Here is an 8,950-nt window from a genome sequence, read left to right as displayed (position 1 = left end):
CGAAACCAGCTTGCCTTTCCCAGAATCAATTTAACCCGTAGGCGTATTTGAAGTCAGCGTGACAACCCTGTGCGAACTTGGTGTTGAGGTTGGGATTAATTCGGTCCACCTTTTGCTCTACCCTGACTTTGACCTTTGACCTAGGACTTTCAAACGTGAATCCCTGAAAGTTTCACTACTCTATGAGTAAAACTGTGGTCAGGAGGTTGTTTGCAAACAAACAAACAGACAGACAGGGGCGAAAACATCACCTCCTCCTAACTTCGTTGACGGAGGTAATAAGTACTAAACATCAGTGAAGTTGAATTCCTTTATTTATTTTCCTACGGATTTCAAGGCGTCCCTCTGAAAACACACACACACACACACACACACACACATATATATATATATATATATATATGCGTATACCTGTACATGTAAAAATCAGACAACAGTAAACTTAAAAGAAGAAGAGATTGGAGAATAAGAAAAAAAAAAGAAGAAAAAACGGTAGTGGGAGAGGAGAGGAAAAAAGAGAATAATCTAGGAAGCAGGAAAGGCAAGAGAAGAGGGGGGGAGGAAGATAGAAGAAGAGAAAGAAGAATAATAACGAGAAAAGATGAAATGGGGAGATTACGAATAAAGTGAAATCAAGTTTAAGGGAACTGAAAAGAACGACGGGGAGAAGGAGAAGCAATTGGGAACGAATAAAAGAGGAAATGGGATAACTGAAATTAAACAGTGAAACTGAGCAGAAGGAAAGAGATAAAAAGGAGAATAAACGATGAAAGATAAAATGGAGAATAGACGATGCGTGAATGAGGGGGAGGTCGATATAAAGGAATGGTGTCGAAATATAAAAGAGAGAGAGAGAGAGAGAGAGAGAGAGAGAGAGAGAGAGAGAGAGAGAGAGTGCGGAAAATCTTCATATCAGCCAAAAGTCATTCAGCTTGTAAAAAAAAATTAAAGTGAAAATTTCAGTTTAGTATTGATAAAAATTATTTCAAAATTACAAGAAAGAATAAAATGAATGGTTTAATAGAAAAATAATTCGAAAATTATAAGGGAATAAAGTAAAATGGTTTAAAACAAAATATATGAAAATTGTATAAGATTAAAAATAAATGGTTAAAAAAAAAAGATAATTCGAAGATCAGAAGAAAATAAAGAAATCATTCAGATTCAAAAAAATAAAAAAAAATCTTGAAAAAAGCAGATACGTAAAAATAAAATTAAAAAAAAACAAGAAATTCGAAACTTACATAATATTTAATGAAGACTAAAACAAACCTTAAAAAAAAACAGAAATAAAAAAAAATCAACTTTAAAAAACAAAGAAAACAGTTAATAATTTCACGTTTACATCACGGATATGGGACGAACAATACAATAGAGAAAAGAAAATTCTTCAGAATTAAATGTTTATATCAATACAATAAAAAAAATAAAATAAAATAGTTCAGATTTTCACATTTATAACTAAGAAAAAAAAAAACAATTAAAAGCACAAAATAAAAATAAAATAATTAAGAATTTCATGTTTCCATCACAAAAAATATAATTTAAAAAAAAATAGATGAAATAGTTTAAGAATTCTTATATTTAAATAAAACTAAAATAATAGAAGATAAAAAAATAGATAAAATAGTTAAGAATTTCATATCTATATAAAACTAAAATAACAGAAAAAGATAAAAAAATAAAGACAAAATAGTTAAAACTTTTATATCTATATAAGACTAAAATAACAGAAAAAGATTAAAAAAATGATAAAATAGTTAAGAGTTTCATATTTGTATAAAGCTAAAATAACAGAAAAAGATAAAAAAAATAGATAAAATAGTGAAGAATTTCATATTTATATAAAACTAAAATAACAGAAAAAGATAAAAAATAAAGACAAAATAGTTAAAACTTTTATATCTATATAAGACTAAAATAACAGAAAAAGATAAAAAAAGGATAAAATAGTTAAGAGTTTCATATTTGTATAAAGCTAAAATAACAGAAAAAGATAAAAAAATAGATAAAATAGTGAAGAATTTCATATTTATATAAAACTAAAATAACAAGAAAGGATAACAAAAATTGAATCACTTCAAAACAATAGATGCAGTTTACGAAAGGGAATCTCTTCGAAACGGTTTGCAATATAAGAAAGGTGAAAGAAATAGAAATAGAAACAGAAATAGAAATAGAAAAAAATAGAAACAGAAATTGAAATAGAAGTAGAAATAGAAACAGAAATAGAAGTAGAATTAAAAACAGAAATATAAATATAAATAGAAACAGAAACAGATATAGAAGCAGAAATATAAATAGAAACAGAAACAGATATAGAAGCAAAAACAGATATAGAAAATCGAAACAAATAGAAACAGAAATAGAAATAGAAATAGAAGTAGAAATAGAAACAGAAATAGAAGTAGAAATAGAAACAGAAATAGAAGTAGAATTAGAAACAGAAATAGAAACAGAAATAGAAATATAAACATAAATATAAATAGAAGCAGAAACAGATATAGAAATCGAAACAGAAACAGAAACAGAAATAGAAATTGAAATAGAAGTAGAAATAGAAACAGAAATAGAAGTAGAAATACAAATACAAATAGCAACAGAAATAGAAATAGAAACAGAAACATAAATAGAAGCAGAAACAGAAATAGAAATAGAAAGCTTTTTTGCATTGATTGATTTGAGGTTTTCTGGCATCCTGACATCTCAGGTGGAAAGCGTATGCTTTGACCAACAGGAAAAACAAAAGGAATCTTGTTTAACTTTTAACCTCTCAGTGTGACCTTGACCTTATGTAGCATATTGCCCTCATTAGTAGAGAATGCATCACAAATATCAAGTTTAATTTGTTTCGTTCAGAAAGTTTCCGGCAATGTTAATTTATCAGTTTGGTCTTTCATCTCTAAGTATGACCCTTGGATCTGAATGTATATGCATAAGCATATGTAAATATTTATATATATATATATATATATATATAATATATATAATATATATATATATATATATTCATATATATACATATATATACAGTAGATACATGTGTGGGGTATATATATAAATATTTATATATATAAATATTTATATATATATATATATATATATATATATATATATATATATATATATATATATTTATATATATATGTATGTGTGGTATGTGTGTCTCAAAAGAGAAAACAAACCAAATGTTTACAGAGATAATAAATAAGTAAAAATAGGAAAATAATTCCAATATGTTAACACAGTAAAAATAAATAAAAAGATAGATTCTAAATATGCTGACGGATTTAGAAATAAACCAAAAAAAGGGAAATAATTCTAAATGTGTTGACGGAAGAAGAAAGTGTAAAACATTCCAAATATGTTGATAAGATTAAAAAAAAGGAAAATAAAAAAAAACGTTGAGGGAGAAAGAAATAAATAAAAAAAAAAGTGAAAAATTAATTAAGAAATTTTGACGGATAAAAAGGAAACAAATAATTCAGATATCTTGACTGGGGGAAAATAAAAATAAAAACTAGAGGGGTACTCAGTAGAGCGCAGACCTCCGCCACGACCGCTCATTTTCTTGACCTTTTGCTCGATCTTGACCTTGACCCTTTTGACCTTAACATGTATTAATTGGTATGAATATTCATACACATCTATGAACCAAGTTTGAAGTCTCTGTGACAACGATGTCCAAACTTATGGCTTTTTACGTGAATTGGAAATACTGCTTAGCCTTGACCTCTGACTTTAACCTTCCAAAATTTAAACATAATCATGTCCAGCCTTCTACTTAACACTTAATCCCTGCAAGTTCCATTACTCTACGATTAAAATTGGTGGCCAGGAAGCTGTTCACAAACAAACAAACATACACACACAAAACACGGGAGAAAACATGACCTCCTTCCATCTTCGTTAGCGGAGATAAAAAAAGGAAAATATATTGAATATTAACAGGGGGAAAAATGAAATCAAAACAGGAAAAAATAATTCAAATATATTGACAAGAGTAAAAATAAAAAAACAAGGGAGTGAAAATATTTCAAAACGAAAACATAAACCCCCCATCTTCGTTGGCGGAGGTAAAAAAAAAAAGAAAATACTGTAGACAAAATGTTTACAGAGAAAAAACTGAATTCAAAATAGGAAAAATAATTCAAATATACTGACAAGAGTAAAAATAAAAAACAAGGGAGAGAAAATATTTCAAAATGTAAACATAACTTTCTATCTTCGTTGGCGGAGATAAAAAAGGGAAAATATACCAAACATATACTAAGGAAAAAAAATGAAATTAAAATAAGCAAATATAATTCAAACATACTGACAAGAGTAAAAATAAAAAACAAGAGAGTGAAAATATTTCAAAACGAAACATAACCTTCCATCTTCGTTGGCGGAGGTTAAAAAAGAAAAGTGTATACCAAATGTTTACAGAGAAAAAAATGAGATTAAAGTAGGCAAAATAATTAAAAATATATTGACAAGAGTAAAACATAAAAACCAAGGGAGTGAAAATGTTTCAAAACGAAAACATAACCTCCTTCCATCTTCGTTGGCGGAGATAAAAAAGGAAAGTATATTAAATATTTACAGGGGAAAAAAATGAAATTAAAACAGGAAGAACCATTCAAATATGCTGTCAAGCGTAAAAATAAAAAACTAAAATATTTCAAAACGGAAACATAACCTCCTTCCATCTTCGTTGGCGGAGGTAGAAAAGGAAAATATATAAAAAATGAAATTAAAATAAGCAAAAATAATTAAAATAGATTGAAAAGAGTAAAAACTAAAGAAACCAAACATTTACAATGAAAAAAAATTAAATTAAAATAGGCAAAAATAATTTAAATATATCGACAATGTCAAGAGTAAAAAATAAAACGCCAAACATTCAAAAAAAAAAAAAAATCAAATATATCGACGAGTAAAAAAAAAAAAAATAAAGTGAGTGAAAATATTTCAAAACAAGGATGTTTGCCATCGTGGAGACGCGAGGGGTGAACATCCTTGCCTTAGATTTAAGATGGGGGAAGACTCGATCCAATTATGAGAAGAATCTATAGTCAATTCTTTTTAGTGAGACAGATTTACACCGACTCGCAGAGGTGCCCCTTTAGCTTTGAAAAGTTTCCTGATTATATGATGGGTTGGACAAGATAATTCTAACTAATCAGATAGCATGAAACTTTTCCGAGCTAAAAGGGCACCGATGCGAGTCAGTGCAAATGCGCCTCATTAAAAATAATTGAGTATAGACATTAAGCAGTTGGTTAAATAGAAGATTCACGTCCGTGCTGACCTGACATAATGGCGTGGGAGTTTCTCCAATGTTTCTTTTTTCTTTCTATTTGGATTATTTGGGGAAAGTTAATTTTAATCATTTAAATAATAATCTTAATCATTTTAATAATAATTATAATGATAAACAAGGATGATAATAAGAATAATAATATTTTTAATAAATTAATAATAATAATAATAATAATAATAATAATAATAATAATAATAATAATAATTTCAATAATGATTTCGCATAAAAATGAAAAAAAAAATAAAATAAAATAAATAAAAATATAAAATAAAAAACCAAATGTTTCGGGCAGAGAAAAAATTAAAAGTAATTTTCCGATTATTTTCACGTTCAAGCAAAAATAATTCCCAAAAAGTGTTTGGGTGTCAGTTGCAGAGACACATCTGAAAGGGGAGGAATAATTATCCGAAGGGATTTTTATTTGATAGCTCAGGCCATAATTATAAATCTATTCATTAAAAGAAAAAATATATGAAGAAATTATTAAAATTATGCCACTGGACATTTTACCAAAATGACGTCAACATCCCTTGAAATTTAGAAATGAATAAACAACAACGAATTCATTCATTATTCATCCATTTACTTAAGAATGGCAGAGGCAAGGAACAGTGATATTGCCCTATCAAGCAGGACAAAGCCCTACAGACTGACCATATATTATTATTATTATTATTATTATTATTATTATTATATATTATTATTATTATTATATATTATTATTATTATTATTATTATTATTATTATTATTATTACTTGCTAAGCTACAACCCTAGTTGGAAAAGCAGAATGCTATGAGCCCAGGGGCTCCAACAGGGAAAATAGCCCAGTGAGGAAAGGAAACAAGGAAAATTAAAATATCTTAAAAAGAGTAACATCAACATAAATATCGCCTATATAAACTATAAGAAAACTTTAACAAAACAAGAGGAAGAGAAATACGATAGAACAGTGTGCCCGAGTGTACCCTCAAGCATGATAACTCTAACGTATGATCAGAGCCAAACCCCATCACCACCTAAGCTAGGACCAAGGAGGGCCATGCAATGGCTGCTGGTGACTCAGCAGATAGACTTATAGGCTTCCCCAAAACCCCCATGCTTAGCTCACAATGATGAGATTGCAGCGACCGAAAGAACTAACACGTTTGAGCGGGGGTTGAACCCCAGTTTGGCGTTCACCAGTCAGGGACGTTACAGCATCGGCCACCACAACCCTAAATGTAGACGTTTCTAGTTCATTGCTGCAAAAAGGCCTCAGACATGTCCTAATTCATGTCTGGGGTTTGACCAGTTTTCATCACCATTTTGGCCAACTGCGTATTGTTGATGGTGGGAGGTTTTTGTCTGCTCACTCACAGCAAACCAACCTAGTATGGGTAGCCCTGACTAGTACACCTTACCTGATCATCGAGAAACGCAAACCCTTTCACCACGCAAAGGGGTCCCCGCTCAGAAAGGATGTAACTTATCTTTGCACTTTTTATCATGAAATACCATATCGGGTAATAATTTTACTACCCTATATAATGGCAACTGCGACTTCCCATAGATAAGTTCGACCTTTAGAGCCATGTAGAACGTCCCTATAATCAAAACCTCCATCCCCCAACCCTCTTTTATATTACCATCATTTTGTTTTTCTTTCGACGGCACGGGGACATTCGTTCTCTAATGAAATGCTGCCGCAGTGTTTGTGCACGATGACGTGTTGATTGCTCAGGAGAAAGATACGTTATTGGCCTATGGGTAATGAAGGGCAGAGAGAGAGAGAGAGAGAGAGGAGAGAGAGAGAGAGAGAGAGAGAGAGAGAGAGATAGTAATTATTTTGATAGGGATAGTCTAAGTAACACCATTCCAAAACAAGAACTTATGGAATAAACAATTCCAGGTGAACGCCAACCCTCTGCAACCAATCTCACGCGAAATATTCCTCCGAAATCTCAAAATGAACATTCCAAGCTTTCAGCAAGAATTCCTGAACAGAAACATCCTTCCGTTACTAGGAACTTCAGCAAAACTTTTCTCTCCGAATGGCCAGCCATTTACCTTGAGCAAACACCCACAGTGATAATAATTTCCGGAAAGCGCGCGCCAGGGACTCCCATAAACGCGCGCTAAATTTTAGAATAAATAAATAGCCGCGCGTTAACAAACAGCCGCGCGTCAATTTACTCGAAAATTACGAGAGCCTTGGCCCTTCCGGCCTCCTTAACTCCTAGATCAAATTGTAGCTCCATAATGAGCGACAGTTTGCAGCCACTCAGATTAACTAGAAGGCGCCACTAACTTCAGCGGCAGTCTGAGGTCACACGGTTTAACTTTATCACTTGCAATGCACCTAACTTGCACCTAACTCTAATCAGAGTATTTAGATGAATCGTTAGGGTAAGAGGGGAAGGACGCAAGACTTTATTGCGTACATACATCGTTACTTCCGGGTCTGCTGAATCCTTCAGTATGAGGACACATTTCAGGAGTGATAAACTTCGAGTGCAAATGTCCAAATATAGTTAGTTCACTATAGTTACTCTACGACTCTCACTTGAGGGGACATAACTCTGCTTACATTTATAATCAAGAGAAAAAGGAATAAATTTATTAATCTTTTAGCGTGTTATTTAGTTGCCAGTTGTGAAATCCTAACAAACCAGAAGGCTGAAAATTCTAAGTAATCATCATCACCAACCAATCAGAAAGCAAATTGATCGCTGTTACCATAAACCGGATTTAATACTTTAGTTAAATCCATCTTGAGTTTCAGGGCAATTAGTGCACATCTGGGTAACAGGCAATCAAGAGTTTAAAGGTCTTTAAGGACGCTATGAGAGACAGAGGCAATAGATAAGACATTACACAGTTGTACCGAGTCTTAGAGACCAGGTATACAAATACTATACTCTAGGTAGGATTATGTGATAGCTGCTAGTGATTCATGTGATAGCAGCTTGACGAGTCAGATGATAACAGCTGGGGACTCGTGTAATAGCAGTTAGTGACTCTGATGATAGCAGCTGGTGTGTCACATGATAGCTGGTGAGTCAGGTTATAGCTGGAGAGTCAGATGATAGCTTCTGGTGAGTCAGATGATAGCTGGTGAGTCAGATGATAGCTTCTGGTGAATCAGGTGATAGCTGGTGAGTCAGATGATAGCTTCTGGTGAGTCAGGTGATAGCTGGTGAGTCAGATGACCGCTTCTGGTGAGTCAGGTGATAGCTCCCAGTGACTCTGATGGTGAGTCAGATGATAGCTTCTGATGAGTCAGGTGATAGCTGGTGAGTCAGGTGATAGCTTCTGGTGAATCAGGTGATAGCTGGTGAGTCAGATGATAGCTCTTGGTGACTCTGATGATAGCAGCTGGTGAGCCAGATGATAGCTTCTGGTGAGTCAGGTGATTGCTCCTGGTGACTCTGATGATACCAGCATACCAGCTGGTGAGTCAGATGACAGCTTCTGGTGAGGCAGATGATACCTGCTGGTGAGTCAGATGATAGCTTCTGTTGAGTCAGGTGATAGCTCCTGGTGACTCTGATGATAGCAGCTGGTAAGTCAGATGATAGCTTCAGGTGAGCCAGATGATACCTGCTGGTGACTCAGGTGATGGCTAATAATGACTCAGGTGATAGAAGCGGGTACAAAAAGT

The 8,950-nt window shown here is 32.5% G+C and overlaps 1 protein-coding gene across 1 annotated transcript in view; it reads right to left on the bottom strand.

Annotated features, from left to right (window-relative positions):
* The window catches only part of LOC137630836 (class A basic helix-loop-helix protein 15-like), a 429,364-nt gene that overhangs the window by 348,939 nt on the left and 71,475 nt on the right, over positions 1 to 8,950 (bottom strand). The gene's annotated exons all lie outside the window — the stretch shown is intronic.

The sequence above is a fragment of the Palaemon carinicauda genome, chromosome 39 (assembly GCF_036898095.1).
Source record: "Palaemon carinicauda isolate YSFRI2023 chromosome 39, ASM3689809v2, whole genome shotgun sequence".
Taxonomy (NCBI): Eukaryota; Metazoa; Arthropoda; class Malacostraca; order Decapoda; family Palaemonidae; genus Palaemon; species Palaemon carinicauda.
Note: the sequence above shows the minus strand (reverse complement) of the source record. Positions and strands in the feature narration are given on the sequence as shown.